The following is a 17,313-nucleotide window of genomic DNA, read 5'->3' on the forward strand; positions in this document are numbered from 1 at the left end:
GTGTTTCTGCTTTGGAGGTCTCTGTTGCTTGAGCAAATTATTATTGAGAGCCTTTGTGAATGTTTTTGTGTTTCTTTGTGTGGATTTTGTGGTGTAGGTTTAATGGGACTATGTGCTGTAAAATTCTGAGATTTTTTGATGTAAGAATAATATTACCAATCTTTTTGTTTTTCTTTCAGTAGATGGAGTCTTGGCAAGGTCATTTGAGAGTCAGAGGTATTTCCTTTACAGCCTACAGCTGTAGATACAGCATTAGTTCTATTTGTTACTACCTATTCTAAACAGATATGATAGAATCACACAAGCCTCTAAGGTTTCAATATAGTTGGGCTACTTTGAAAATTAGGATATCTAAAACCACAATAATGAGGTCATGTTTCTCCTCCATTGCAATGCAGTGGCACATCACAATGCCTAGCAAGAAGAAAATATTATGATATACCACAAAATCTGAACTCTAATGCTGAGCACACAAGAAATTTGTGTCTAAATGGCTAGAGTTACTGTGTTCTACGATGCCACATCACCTAAGGCTAAATAGGGCCAAATCCAGTTACCTAAACCTAGTGAAGGTTGTGTTAAACCCTTAATGAATTTTTCACCCCTTTCTTCTTTTACTAAAGTTTAAATATGTACAAGGAAAATGCTAGGGAAGAAAAAGCCCATCACTTATTGCATTGTTTTTGTTGCTATAAGATGGAAAAGTAGTAGGTATTTATTCTAGGTTAAGAACTTAATTTTTGTACAAATATTAACATGAGAATTTTTGTTTTTAATAGATGCTAATTGCACGTTTGCATTGTATCAGTACAGAAAAAAATACATTGCCTATCACCTGCAAACATCATTAAACAGAAGAATTTACTGGCAGTAAAATATAATTTTCTATTTGAAAATTGCTATATTTTCTTATTTTATTTACCACATATCTTTAACCACTTCTTCTCAAGTTTACCTCCACTTCATACCAACATTTACATTGACAAATGCTAGTTTGTTTTTATATGTTTTGGGTCATAGATTTTAACATTTGTCACCAGTCTGAGGTAAACCTATACCAGAAGTACCAAGTTGGGTTACGCACCATTTTTGCTGCACCAGCTGTGTGATTATACTGATAATGGTTGGACATTGGGAAGGTGGTTGTAATTGAGCAAAGCAAGCTTTCGGGAACAGGTATCCAGACAACTATACTGCTGATTTTCTTTCTTTTGTGAAACTGATGGCATTACTAAGTGAGGGGTTAATAAAGATAAAGAATGGTATAGGCAGAAAAGAAATGAAAGAATGGAAAATGGGTATGCAGTTATGTACTGGTGCAGGTGGACAGGGAGATAAGCTGGACACTCCAGAGTAGAGGAAGCAAATTGTAATTTCATTAGCTTGTGGATTGTTGTGTTTTCTGAGTTTGGGCAGCAATGTAGACAACCTGCTATTTCTGCTAGATTAGACCCAATGAGCTTTCAGACTCTGGAAAAGCATTTGGTAGCTCATGCAAATAAGGAGTGTGTTGAGATATTAGCTATATTTAACTGCCTGAGGTAGTGCAAGAGCTAAAAGTAAGGTACAAAAACAGGGGGAAGTAATGAAATAATGATCAGTGGTGACACGCAGTGATGAACCAGACTGATGAGAACTGGCTGGTCTGATTTTCTAACTCTGCAGGATTATTTAATCAGGCAAACCCATATCATATCTAAATACGATTGTAAATTCTTTTTTATAAGACCCATTACTCCTGCTACTATTGGAACTGTCTGGGTATCTTTCTTCCACATTGCTCTAATTTCTGCCTTTAAATCCTGATATTTTATGGTGTTGTGTCTCTCTGTACACAATAAACTGTAGTCACTGGGTGTGGCAATTTCAATGACCAATGCTACTTTTGTATTCTTTTCATAGACCACTATATCTGGTTTTCTAGCATCTGTCTTTTGAACTGTTGGCAATGGGTGATTCCATGTGATGTAGACTTCATCATTTTCTGTGATGCTTTCTGGCTCATGTTTCCAGTGTTTTTTTCAGCCACTTCAATGCCATAATATTTGCACAATCCCCAGTGCAACAGTCTTGCCACATTATTATGCCTTTCAGTATACAGCCCTTCTGCCATTAGTAAGTCACAACCAGCAATGATGTGTACAACTGTTTCCAATTCTGTTTTACAAAACCTACATTTGTCTATTTCTCCCACAAGTTCAATGGACTTTCTAAACCAACATGTTCATAGCCCACTATCTTGGGCAGCCAGTTTTAACCTTTCATCTCTTAGTTTGAATTCACCTCTCCTTTACCATTCCTGTGTTTGATCCTGATCAACATGAATTTTTTCCAGAAGTTTTCTATACTTGAAACTATATTTATGCATTTTCCACATTTCTTGCCTTCTCATTTGGTCCTTCACTTTAAATTCTTTATTTTGATTTTTGGCACATTCAGTTGCTGCCTGATTTTTATCTACTTCTGGTTTGATTTCCATTCCTGCTTGATGCTGATATGCTTCTGCTAGATTAAGCAGAGACGTCATCTTAGATTTATTCTCCTCGTGTTTCAAAACTTTAACAATGCTTGGGTCTTGTGAGGTCAGCAGGTATGTATGCAATCCCACAATTGAAGATCTATACATCTAATCAATTTCAAGGAGGACCATTCCCCCTTTGGAATGGGGAATATATAATCTTGGTATGCACTGATTTTTATAAATCATTTGATGAGCATGAACCATCCTTCTTGTTTTCCTGTCTAATCTATCCAACGTGCTTTGGGGCCAGTCAGTCACTCGAAAACTAGAAGTTAGGACAGGAAGAGCAAATTGGTTTATAGCTTGAATTTTGCTCCTAGATAGCAAAGCTGCTTTCAGGATTAATTTAAGTTTTTTTTAAGTATTCCTTGTTTTATTTGCCTTTGTTCATGTTTTATTGTTGATTCGTCATCAAGTCCCAAATAATTATACACTCCCTCTTGCTCAATCTCTTTTATATCACACTCTTGTCCCAAACTGCTGTTTTCTTGGTGCTGCAGTTTTTCAGATTTAAAGGTTGTTTTTGCGCATTTATCAAGACCAAATGACATTCTTATATCATATGAAGCAAACAAATCAACCCAGGTTTATTAAGATCAGTACATCCACAAACCAATCAACAAATACATAAGAAAATGTACAGACAAAACACAACCATAAAAAACGTTTTTAATAAAAAGTACATGCTTTCGTGCTGAATATCAACACACTTCTTCAGACATAAAAACAAATACATAATACCCTTATATACAATACCTTAGACAAACAATCAAATAATCAAATAAAACAATAAATTGATTAATGTGTTAATTTATGTGCTTTCAATAATGGTCTTAAGGTTACAGCTCCATTTAACCCAGGTGTCCTATATGCCTGCAAACTTGTAATCCATCTTAACTCAGCCTTTTCTACCCTATTCATAATATTACCATGTCTAGCATGTACCGTAAATATCTGTAAGACTAACAAACTAAAAGCATGTCCTTCAAAAGACACTACATGGCTATACAGGGGGCTAGTAGCATCTTGATTTCTAATATATCCAACGTTTTCTAGTACACGTTCCTTTATTGTCATATTTGTCTTCCCTACATAGAAACATGTACATTGGTTACAGTGCACTAGATATACCAAACTGCTACTAGTGCAAGCTGTACGTAACTTAGGAGTATATCTAGAACCATTCTTAGGGGGTATGAATGACTTTTTTGAAGATATATATCTACAAGCTGTGCTTGAATAACAAGGATATGTCCCTATATTATCTAATGAAATAAACTGCATCATTCTTCTAACCCTATATTATCTAATGCAATAGACTGCTTCATTCTTCTAGGACCATAACATAACTAATGCTTGAGAGATAAACTATTCTTAAAACAGAATTTTAGAGTAGGACCAACAATCCCTCCAATCTTGTCATCAGCCAACAAGAAGGGCCAAGTTTTAAGTATAATTGACAAATGGCACCTATATCATTAGTGTATGTCAAAATAATCCTATTATCTGTAAAAGAATGCTTCTTGTTCACTTTTCCTTAATTTTTACTAAAGAATGGTTTAGCAGTAGCTTTACGTGCTTCTTTAACATCATCCTCCACAGCAGCCAACTCACATTTAAAGTAACATCTGTTCATAAAACCTTCATGCAATTGCATTAAGGCATGTTTAAATTCATTATCCTCTGTGTGTAATCTAGACAGCCTCAAGACTTGACTCTTGACCACATTATGATATATATATATATATATATATATATATATATATATATATATATATATATATATATACCTAGGATGCATGCTGGTTTTATGTAAAAGGTTATGACGCCAACAGTCTTTTCTATGAAGACTTGTCTCAAAAGAACTACTCTGAGTTTTTCTCAAAAGTACATCCAAAATTCAATGCTATGAAAAGCAATCTTCTTGCTAAACCTATGAAAAGTAGTAGTACTCTGAAGGTAATCTATAAACTCATCTAATACTTCAGTGGGTCTCTCCCACAACAAAAATGTCCTCAACAAAATAATATTTCAAATAAACTAAAAAATGATTGTTAGACCCCAAAACATATTCATGTTCCCATTGTGCCATCACAAGATTGGCATAGCTATTAGCACAAGCTGTGCCTGTAGCCACACCAATCTTCTCAAGTACCAAATCTAGTAAAAAAACAAATAAAAAAAATCATGTGATTCGAGTAACTGCTACATTTATGAAGAAGGGTTCTAACACAATCTACACCTTCTCATTAGGAATCACTGTAAAAACACTACATGCATCAAGAGTGACTAAATAACATCTGGAGGCAGTAAAATGCCAAACACTTTCATATAAAGTTTCCAAAAAATGCTGTGTATCTCTTAAAATCAACAGAACACTATGCACAACAGGTTTTAACATATGTTCAACAAAAATAGACAAGGATCAGTTAACCATCCTGAGCCTGATACAACTGGACGTAAAGGAGGGTCACTTCCATTGTTGTGGATCTTTGGCAAACTGTGAATAACAGGTATAAGAGGTTTCTCAACAAGCAAAAACAAATACTTATCATAACTAATCAATCTATTCATAAGGGCATCATTCAATCCATCATGCATATGTTTCACCATTCTATTCATAGCAGATTCACTCGTATACATAAAAACATCATTATCCAGAAATATAACTCATATCTTATCTAAATATACCAAAGTATCTAATAACACAATACCACAATCACCCCATCCTTATCAGCAGAATGTATTTGTATTGATTCATTGTCTTTCAGTGCATTCAAAGCATCTACTTCAACTTTGGTCATATTATAACATTTTGGTGCCATCATTTGTTTAAAGTTCTCCAACAAATCAATTTTACACATTTTTTAAAAAAAGATTCAATAGATGGACTAAGAGTAGGACAGAAAATACTAGGTTTAAAAGAGTCTTATTTGTCCTACTATTCATGGGAAATAAAATCTTAAGCATAATTGTTCATGCAAACAGTCTCAGTTTTAAAATTACATCACATACCTTGGATGAACATGATGGTATGAATGACAGACGTTTATTTAACAAGTCCAATTGTGTTGCAATAATTCCTTCTTTCCGATGGGAATTGGACGGACTGGAAAAGAAGAGCCTTTCAAAAAATGAGTTGTCTTCTCCTTAGGTCTTGTTCCTAGTTCAGTACAATTAACAATTACTTCTTGACCTGTCTCCCTACTCAGAGATGAAGAAAGTAAGGCAGAAGAAGAATTCCCAGTGGTTAGGTTAAATGACTCACTTTTCTCCACTCATGAACCACTGGAACAAGCAGCTGATGCTATCTTGGCAGCAAAAGAACTTTCCTGTTGCATATTCATATTCTTGGCATTGGCAGAGCAAGTGATGTCGCTAGTTTTATTTGCAGCAGCTTCTGTGGAGGTCCGTGTCCACACAAAAATGTGACCATTAACAGAGTTAATATTATATAATATTATATTATATTAATTATATTATATTATAGTTACAGTCATGCCAATATTTCTTAGATTTTAGCTGTTTAAGTTTACTCTTGTACAGTGACACATTATTGCACATGTCATCTAATGTCAAAGAATACATTTCCAACTTAAATTTCAATTTAATATCATACATAGGGCTATCAGTTTCAGTGACCAACTTCACTTCAACAGGTCTAAAATAGTCAATGAGCATCTCAATGTAATTAAAATAACAATGCACTTCTTGATATTCAGCACAAACGTGCTTACTTTTTAATAAAAAACTTTGTTTTTTATGGTCGCGTTTGGTCCATTTACATTTTCTTTTTTATTTGACATTCTTATATCACCCTAAAATTTTTGACAACTTGCAGTTGTGCTTTCACTTCCTCATCTGATGAGCTATACAGTTTTAAATCATCGACAAAGAGAAGATGAGAAGTTTTTATACTTTGTTTTCTAGGAGTCGAATTATAGCCATGGCCTAAGCTGTTAAGTAGAGAGTTTAATGGATTAAGGGCAAGACAGAGTAACAGCGGTGACAAAGAATCACCCTGGAATATCCCCCTTTGAATTTTTACCCCTGGAATAATAATTTGTCCTTTACCATGGCTTAATTGCAAAGTGGTCTGCCACTGTTTCATGTAATGCAGTCAATCAGTGTAGGTTGTATCTTAAACATTTTTAAGCACGCTTTTATCCATGAATGTGGGATACTATCAAATGCTTTTTTGTAGTCAATCCATGCCATACTTAGTTGCCCTTTTTACAGTTCTCCACTATGACTTTATTTAACAACAGATGATCCTTTGTTCCATATGACTTTCTTTTATTGCCCTTTTGTTCTATTGCCAAAATTGAGTTTTCTTCTAAATGACTATTAACTCTGTCAGCATCAGTTCCAGTGTGTAGTTTATACGTCATCGTAAGACAAGTTATTGGTCTATAATTTTTGAGTAGCTTGCAAGTTCACTCTTAAGTAGGAGCATTGTTTTTTTCTGTTGTTAGCCAGGTTGGTGCCTGTTTGGGGTGCTCATATAAATAGTTCTTACTCATGGATCAATTTTCATGCAAGAATGTTAATACTTTTAACCAGAAGTTAGGTGCTGCATCTGGGTCTGGGATTTTCCAATTAAAGGCTTTTCTTAACTTTGTTGCAATCCCTCTGGCTGTTACGTCATCCCATTTCATATCCTGTACCTTTAAACTTCTTATTATTTCTTTTACTTCTAGCCATTTAGCATCTTTGTTATGTTCCACAGGATCTTCATAAATTCCTTGTACCTTGTTTCCCAATTCTCTATAAAACTTTTTTGGGTCATCAATAAATTCCTTATTTTTTTTTCTTTTTCCTTTATATTTGTATATTTTTTTCTGCCTGTTTGACATTTTTTTTTTTTAGTTTGTTATTTGTGATAGTGCATGATGAGCCTGGTCTGTTCTAATACTACGCACTGCTTTTATCACATACATATTTCTAAGTATTTTTGTTGATCTGTTCCCTCTTCTAGATTCTTCTAACAATGACACTTCTTATCTTAATTGCTTTATAGCTTTCTTTATCTGATACTTCCATAATGGTATTCAGTTTCTCCCTGTCCTTTTCCTCACTACCCTGGGTTCTTGCAGTAGAGTTTTATCAGGTATTAATTTAGCTGCACAGTAATATACCCTGTTTACTTCTGTTATATTGCATGGATCTCTATGGACAGTCCTAATTACTGTGTTCATTTGTTTTATCAAACTTCTGACTTTTTGAATTTTACTGACCTTCTGCAGTCTACTTCTTTCATTAATCTTAATATGTCTATCTATCTCTATTAAATCAAGCAACTCTTCTCTTAGCTCATTTTCTTCTAAACTGAGGGCACATTTTTCATTTTCCATTTCCTGCAGGCATTCTATAGAAGGTTCCATAGCATCTTCCTGTGGCACATTCTCTTCAGTTTCATCCTGTGCCATCTGTTGTTCTGTTATATGGGAACTCATTGGCCTATCACTCCTCAACATTGACTGCATGAGAGTTTCCACAGTTTCCTGTTCCTTCCCTTGCTGTCCAGCTTCAAGTGAACGTTTATACTGGTTTCCTGTGGAAGGCTCCAAAATATCTTCATATGGCACCTGACCAACTGTTTCCCATTCAACTGGTTTCTCCTTGATTTAGATGTCCATTGCACTATCCTGTTGTGGTGTTTTTCTGAATTAGATTTTCTACACTGAATCCTTCACTTCACAGGTACTCCATAACCTCAGTTTCTATTTCTTTAACTCCACCATTACTGATCTCCTTTTCTACTTTTCCTCTTTGCCTTCTTATTTTTTGTATTGTAAAGTTTTTCATGTCTGGATTCCTTTGCCTGTATTTCTCTTGAAATATCTTTGGTGCTGCTTTTTTTGTATTTATTAGTTTTGCTTTCTCCTTTGCATAGATATTACACCAAATTAAATCTTTTTTTCTTTCCCATGTCCATATTTCTTCTTCAGATGTCTCCTGATTTTCCTATTTCTCCTTACTTTGGGGGCTGGCTCCATCATGCTGTGATGTAACCTGTGTTAGACCTTCTACACCAAGTCCTTCGCTTCGCAGGCACTTCATAACTTCAACTTCTATTTTCTTTAACTTCTACTTTACTAATCTTCTTTTCTACATTCCCTCTTTGTGACATTATTTTTATTATTGTGAAAATTTTCATATCTGGGTGCCTTGGCCTGTATTTCTCTTCGAATATCATTGGGCTACCTTCTTTTTATATCGATGAATTTGGCTTTCATCTTTGCATAAATATTGCACCATATCAAATCTCTTTCTCTTCCATGTTCATATTTCTTTTTTATACTTTTCAAAAATCTAGGTTTTGTTGTTTATATTTTTGCACTTCCTCAGATGCTTCTTTTTCCAAACAGACCAAAGTTTATTGGTCTATATACTGTTTTTTACAAATCTGTTGTATTAATGAATACAAATTTTTATTTGAGGCTTCTGACAGTTTTTCTTGTGAAAATATTTTTCTTTCCTCTAATTTCTCTCTTAATCTTATTGTATGTCTTCTGTCTGGAAATTCTGGGCTTTATGCATAATAGTAACAATACATAATTTCTTTTTTATCCTCGGTAGTCCACTCTGTCATCTTTATGGCTCTTCTCTGGCCTATCAGTTTTTGTGCTTTTTGTGGACTGCTACTTCCTTCTACAACAGGAGGGTCATCCTAACCCCTGTACCTGGCCTGACCCCACTGTAGGAATGTTTCTGTATTTTGAAGATTCTACACTGTCATTTTTTCCAGTTCTGGCACCAGTGTGCTACCATAATTGGACACTTTTTTATCCTGGATCTTCTGCACTCAGCTATCTCTTTTAATTGTTGACCTACTTCTGTCCATAATATATGCTATAGAAATACAATCTATATATCAGTAGGGTCCACCTCATGAAGATAATCACCAAGACATGAGGATGAATTCAATTTCAGCAATACTACTCTCCTTTGCTTGCTGACTTATCATCTCTCCATTTGAACCCCAATCTCCATTCAGACCCCTCTCCATTCAGACTCCATCACCTGTGTAATTAAGTGTATGTATTCCAAGATTGTCCTACTTTAGATATATATTTATTTATTTGATTGTTTGTTTACCATGTTGGTAGGCTGGTCAACAGATGCTTATCAGGCATGACCCAGGTGTAAAAAGCTGAAAACATGCTGATTTACATGAAAAACATAAGGTCAAATATATTTATAAATGTATCTGAAATGATCTAAATAGCATAAGTTCAACAATAAAATGATCGACAGAAAATTATTTGAAATGGAAAAGATCTAAGCTGAAAAATATCGAAACTGAAAAAGATCTAAGCTGAAAAATATCTAAACCGAGAAACACTGACAAAATTAAAGTTACTCTAGGGCTGGGTTTATGCCATTTCCCCACTGTTGAGCAGCTTTGGAGTTGGTATTACTAATTATCAGGTGGTGTGAGGTACAGGTGCCCCCCTGCTAAAGCATTGAGAAATTTGACATAGTCTAAGCACATATAAAACCATTGAAAAATCTGTCAAAATCACCCCCCAACACACTCACACACACACACACACACACACACACACACACACACACACACACACACACACACACACACACTCAAAACCTGCTTTGTTTATTCTTGAGTGACTTTTTTTGCTTTGGGACAAAGGAAGTGTGCTAGTAATTCTTTCACTTCACTGCTACCTTACCTGTTGTGTGGTATGCTGTTGTATAGTAGAAACTGAGCAATTTATGCAATGCTAGAGTGAATTATAATTGTTAAAAAACATATATGTATATTGTATGCAACTAATGAGAAATATCACTATGGCTTGTATATCACTATTGCTTGTTTTCTTCTAAATGAATGCATGTGTACTTCTGTGCTTGCTTCAACTGTGATTGAATAAAGATGTTAAAAATGGCCACATAAAATACAAACTGCAAAACACCTGCATCCTATTACAGGCCCTGTCCTGTTGCTGTGCTGACACTCTGTTTAGAAGTTTAAATGATATGCATCATAATAATCCTGTCTACTTCTTTTTAAACACATTTATTAAATTCTCATATTTACATAGGTAGCCATAGACTAATAGAAAAAAAATAGCAAACATTTTTCATGGGATATTCAGAAAAGGGTAGGAGCTATTTTTATAGGAATAAGATTCCTTTCCACATCTTTGTGTGAAATGATGTATAGGAATGACATGTGTCAATGAAACTGAGTCGTAATTCTAAGATGTTCTTCAAACTAGTTGTCTTATACATGTTTTTTTGATAACTTCTTTAACTATGTATTTATTTGTTTATTTACCAACTTATTATTTGACATTTGTTAAATGGAAAGTGAATTGGTGCATGGACCCTTTCCAGCCATGACCTAGACCATAAGACAAAAAACAAATGAGAGTACATAGGTATATAACAAGTGAATTACAAATAGCATTACCACACTTTTGCAGTATTACAGGATTTAAGTTGCTGTTGGTGATACATGTAGAGCAAGAGTCTATATGATAAGGTATACAATAGAATAAAAACATATTAAATATGAATTTTCAACTAACACTGGTAAAGATTTAAAAGGGCTGAATATGATATATAATATATTACAGAGAGAGAGAGAGAGAGGGAGAATATAATGTCAGGGTTTTCGCAAACAACTAACTTTATGTCAAGTCACCAGTATGATTAACAACTTCTAGTCTTTCCTAAAACAATATTATTGATACAAATATGAACACTTAGAATTAATGCAAACCATCTCATTGTATATTATACTGTGTTAGAAATCTTTAGTAATACATAGTCAGAGAAGAGGTATGAATCTTCAACGGGGAGAGTAGACTTTATAGTAAGAGATTGGCAGGAGTTTTTTTTTATTTTACTTTTCTTAGTTTATGTTCATCCTGTATTATTCACACTATATATATATATATATATATATATATATATATATATATATATATATATATATATATTTATAGGTTCACATATGCCATTACAAAATAAGAAGGTTTATGGTACAGTACAAGTTGTTAAAATGGTGCACCATAGAGTGACTTATTTTATCTTGCATTGTGAGATAGTTACATGTTTCCTTCAGACAGATATTTTTGAGATGATTTTGGAATAACTTGAGATTATCTACTGTCCTGATAATAAATGATATTGTTCCAGTTTGCCAATGTGAATTTGATGAAGGCTTTTTCACTAGTGAATAATTTGAAGAAATTTCTATTCACCACTTTAATGCATTTAATATAAATGAGGCTATTGCTATAAGTGGCAGCCAGTTAGCTTTTATATAAAATAAATGTACTACTTTATATAAAACGATATAATCATATGAAGATTCTTTTTCATCACTTCATACCCTTTGTATAGCAGTAATCTCATTTATGGGTTTGATTACTTTAGTGCGCTGACTAATTGCAACACTGGCATCTTATCATGTACCTTTTCAGACTTCGATGATGCGGGATTTGAAATTATAGTATGCTACAAAATGAAAATGTCTACAAAGGTGAGTTGGACAGCTTCTGCTCTTTGTATCTGTTTACGTACAATGGCACATTTCCTCAGATAGTTAATTGCAATTTGTAAGCAGAGTGTGGGAGAAAATATACAATGACTTAACCTGGAAGATTATAAGCACATGGATAAGCTTAAACTAAATAGTTTGTATAAAAATGCTACTTACAATTTTTCCTCTGGAACCTTTTGGTCCTTGTTTTCCCTGAATTCCTGGAGGTCCCTGCAAGATGAAAAATAATGACTACTGTATACTAAACATCTGGCAAAACAGCACATGCACAGTGGTAAACTATATAATGTATTTCTTATGGTGAAACTTGTCCTATAAATGAATTGTGAAGGATACATAAATATAAAGTCCATATAATGTTCATACTATATGACATTCATTAAGCACTGGCACTAAAATGTTAACCCAGCTATAGCTCGGAGAACTAATCCACAGCACAGAGTGCCACATATAACTATAAACATACAAAGAGTTATCACGGGAGAAAAAATGTTCCTTCCTTCTATTTCAACTTCATTGTCCTTAAAATCATATCTTTATTGGTTCATAGGTATGGCGAACAAGCTCAAGTTCTTTTAGCAATTGAGGATCGTAATACCCCAGGTCCTGTACTGGAACTGCTGATGCCTGGTTTGCCATCCAGTTCCTTCTTGAATATATGAATTGGTAGGTTGAGTTTACCTGAGAGAGCTGACTTTATTCCATAAGCATCTTCAATGGTAAACATTTCAAATTCTAGGATGTGTTTCATTGAGTCTTGTAATATGGAGAATGAATGGCCAAAAAAAAAAGTGTGTGTGTGTGTGTGTGTGTGTGTGTGTGTGTGTGTGTGTGTGTGTGTGTGTGTGTGTGTGTGTGTGTGTGTGTGTGTGTGTGTGTGTGTGTGTGTGTGTGTGTGTGTGTCTAGGGTCTATATTATATTGTCGAATGTCGCCAATGTCAAATCTGACATTGTCGACACAAGAATATTGAATGCTCAGAAGCTCGAGCGTGTAAACGGAAATCTCTGTAAGGGGAGATTTCTATTTACTGCAATGTAGTGCAGTCTCAGAGTTGGTATATTTAAGTAGTGGAGGGTGTGGGAGCTGCATGGAGTTTGCCCCCCTGCTTAAACCCATTAGGATACTTTTTTTCTTTTTTTTGTACTTTTTTTTATACGCTCAAGATTCTGAACGTTTGATATTCTCGTGCCGACAATGTCAGATTCGACACTGTCGACATTCGAGAATATAATATAGACCCACATATATATATATATATATATATATATATATATATATATATTAAGTTCCACAAAGCCTTTACTCTGAATATTCCCTTTTCTCCAAGATATGGCACTCTCAAAGTTAATATGTATACTTTTGGGGGCAGGAGTGGAACTTGTCCCCCTGAGCAAAAAAGAAGATTAAAAACAAATGTAAAAGAAATTTGATATTGACTCTTGTCTTGCATTTTCAGTCTATCTCTTTTTTTTGGATGTCTCTGTACTCGTCATTACAAGTGCCAACATTTCAAAAGAGAATTGTCTTTGAGATATGAAGTTGTTACTTTCCATGGTACAATCAATATTAATTTTGTACCTTCTTGTGTTCAAGTCACCATAGTGATTTTCTAAGGAATAGATTTTAAATGCCAAAGGGTCCTTTAATGCTTGGTATGTCCACTGTATATTTCCTTTAAGTAAGCATTAAGATGCATGGAAGAGAAATAGAGAGCTGTTATAGTTGGTGACCATAAGAAAAGCCTAAAAGCTCTATGATTTCCATTTTGAGAATTATTTGCACCCTCTCTAATCAGAGAAGATGGTGTATTGAGGAGGTTATATAATGGGGTACAATATTCTTTAATTGGCCTAATCCTAATAAGAGCTGCATAAGGTAAAACAATCAATATTCCCCAAGTTTGCAATAATTTTCATGTTTTGTGGATTAGTTTTTACATCTGAGAAAAACATAGCAAAATTAAGTGATCTCATAAAAGATCTTTGAAGGTCTCTGTTGATTGCAGGGAGTGATGAAGACTGGATTCCTTCTCTTTGTACCTGACGTGTACGAATCCATAGCCAGTTTTATGAACCTAAGTTATTATGGCTTCATTTACCTTTGGATCCCTGCATTTATTCACTTTTCCTTCATGGGGTATAAGGTTGAATGCTTTTGCCAGAATGAGGTAAGCTGCATGACTGATAAACGCTCATCCACGGTGGCAGTCAAACTCTCAAAAATGTATGAGCTTAAACATACAGTATCAATAGCTGTTACATTTTCTGAGTTTAATTAAACAGAAAGTGATTTCCCATCACTCTGAATAAATTTCATGATGACTATAAACTAGTGAGCTAAAAAAAACATACTGTGGTAAAATCAACTGATTTTTGGAATGACACTACAACAGCCTGCTTCCAGATACCAGAGAAGTCACCTGAGGTATATTACATACAAAGAGGTATACTAAACTGTCTGATTTCACAACATAGACATTCTGGTACCTCATCTGGTTTCATGAACCAAGTACTTTTGACTATACTGAGAGGAAAGTTAACAAAATCCTTTGTAACTTTGAATGGGACTGTGACTAGGGGAAAGAGTAGATGACATTGGATGGCTCAGTGGTGCAGCAAGAGGTTCTGCTATTTGAATTTTGGCAGGGATGTCTTCTGTGTGGAGTCTGCATGTCCTCCCTGCCTTTGTGTGGGTCTCCCCTGGGTGCTCCAGTTTCCTCCCACGTTACAAAGACGTATCTGTAGTGTTTCTTGCCAGACCTCTTCTGAAAATTGGCTTCATTCCAAGTCAGATTTTCCTGGTAAATAAATGTCAAATAAATAAACAGTCCCCTTTATGGCTTGAAATATGTGGCAAACCTCTATGCTACAGTGTTTACTGTATTATTTGGCTCTGCTATGAAGATACTATTTTGTTCAAACACACTGCTATTTTATTTATTCTCCTTCATTTTTGAATGAGGTTGTAGCTGGCCTTCATTTTGTTTTTGGCTTTCTGGATTTATTTTCCTTAAATTAAAACTTTGCCCTTTTGGATGTTTTGGATGGAGTTGACCTTAGTCTCATTGTGTTGAGTTGGGTATGGTTTGAATATGCAATTTTCATTTAGAGTTATAACTTATTGAGTTTGTAATTTCAATATTCATGTTTATTTCAAAAGGTTTCATTACATTTATGCCACAAAGGAGTGAATTTATAAATGCAATTATTTGAAGTATTCTAGAAGGACATGAACAATTCACAAGTTAGCTGTGAGAAGGGGGTCTAAATACAATCAGTTGATTGATGCAAGGTCATTGTTCAGAGCATCAACATCATCATCATAATAATCGGCCCCCCATTTTTCCCATTTTGTCTACATGGGGTCAGGGTATCATGTTAACTATTGCCAATTCTCATGATTCAGTGGCACACTCATGGCTTCTTCACCACTCATGCCTGACTGTCGCATATCTTATTTCACACAATCCATCCACCTTTTTGCTGGACGTCCTCACTTGCTCTTACCTTTTCCTGTCTGTCCCAAATCTTCCTCACCAGATTGTGTTCTGCTTTTCTGCACGTGTCCAAACCACCATAATCTATCCTCTTTGATCTTTTCTGCAATTGGCTTCTTCTTTTATGTCATCATTTCTTCGTCTGTCTCACAGTGTGCATCCTACGACCCTTCTCAGGCACTTCATTTCCATCACCTCTAGCTTCTTCAACTGTTCTGTCTTTACTGCCCAGGTTTCTGCACCATACAGTAGTACTAGTCACACAACTGTGTTGTACACCTTACTTTTCAGCTTCTTTGGCATTCTTCTGTCAGAGACTACACCAGGCACTCTATTTGACCTCTTAATTCAGACTTCCCTTCATCTCAACCACACCTCCCAGATACTTGAAGCTGTTTACCTGTTCCACTATCTTCCCTTCTATCTCTAGCTCAGCTTCTTCTGATTTCCCCAATTTGCTGCCATTACTACTGTCTTATCTGTGCTTAGTTTCATTCATGTGCCTTCAGTTTTGCATTCCATTCTCCTATCCTTTGCTGAAGTTCTAGCTCAAAGTCTGCCTGTACTGCCACATCATCTGCATACAGTAACTTTGTCTGCCCCCTCAGACCTGTTTGCTAATGTAGTCCATCACCAGTATGACAAGCAGTAGGCTCAGTGCTGAACCCTGGTGTACACCCATACCCATTGGAACTCCTCTGTGAGGCCAAGCACTGTTCGTACTTGAGTCCCTGGGTACTTGTACATAGCCTTTACTAATTCTACCAATGTTTCTGGGACATCAAACCACCGCAGTACTGCCCAGATCAGCTTTCTTGGGACATTGTCATATGCTTTCTCCAAGTCTAGGAATGCCCAGTTGGACCCTCTCTTCATCTCTAGCTTCTTCTCAAGTATCTGTCTCACTGCAAACATTGGGTCAATTTTCCTGCATCCTGATATGAATCCAAACTGCTCATCTCCCATCTTACATTCTACTACTCTGCATATTTGTTTATCAATCACCCTTTCCAGAACTTTCATGCAATGTGATAGGAGTTTGATGCTTCTGTACTGCCCACAGTTGTGGATATCCCATTTGTTCTTGTACACTGGCATGAGTATGCTTATTCTCCAGTCATCTGGGATACACCTTTCTCTCCACACTGCTATGAGTACCCTCAGGAGCCATTTCTCCCCTATCTCACCCAGCGTCTTTATCATATCTGCTGTGACCTCATCTGAGCCTGCTGCTTTCCCTAATTTAATTTTCCTTAGTGCTGTTCTTACTTCTTCTAGGGTGGGCTCCACTTCTTCTTTCATCGTAGGCTGTTTCTGGGGCAGTACAGCTTCTGTGGGGTTTTCTTCATTCAGACGCTTCTGGAAATACTCCTTCCCCTCTGCCTTTGATGTCCTGTGGATTGGTGAGCAGGTTGTTGCTGGCATCCCTTATGAAGGGTGTCTGACTATCTTCTTTATCTTTCTGTCTTTGCCTTGCAACCTGATATAGTTTCTTTGTGCCACTTACTGAGTCACTTTCCAGAAGCTGGTAGAGTGCCTCCGATGCCCTATTCTTTGCTATTGCAACTTCTTTCTTAGCTTCTTTGTTAGCCAACTAATAGTCCTTCCTAGCTTGGTCAGTTTTTTTCTATCTCCCACTTCTTCCTGCACTCCTTCTTTCTTTTGATGACTTCCTGGACTTTCACATTCCATCACCAGCTTTCCTTATGAACCTTATTTCCATACTTGGCTCTGCCACATATCTGTTCTGTAGTCC

This window comes from Protopterus annectens, chromosome 10.part0, assembly GCF_019279795.1.
Source record: "Protopterus annectens isolate FY-2018-M chromosome 10.part0, PAN1.0, whole genome shotgun sequence".
NCBI classification, from domain to species: Eukaryota; Metazoa; Chordata; order Ceratodontiformes; family Protopteridae; genus Protopterus; species Protopterus annectens.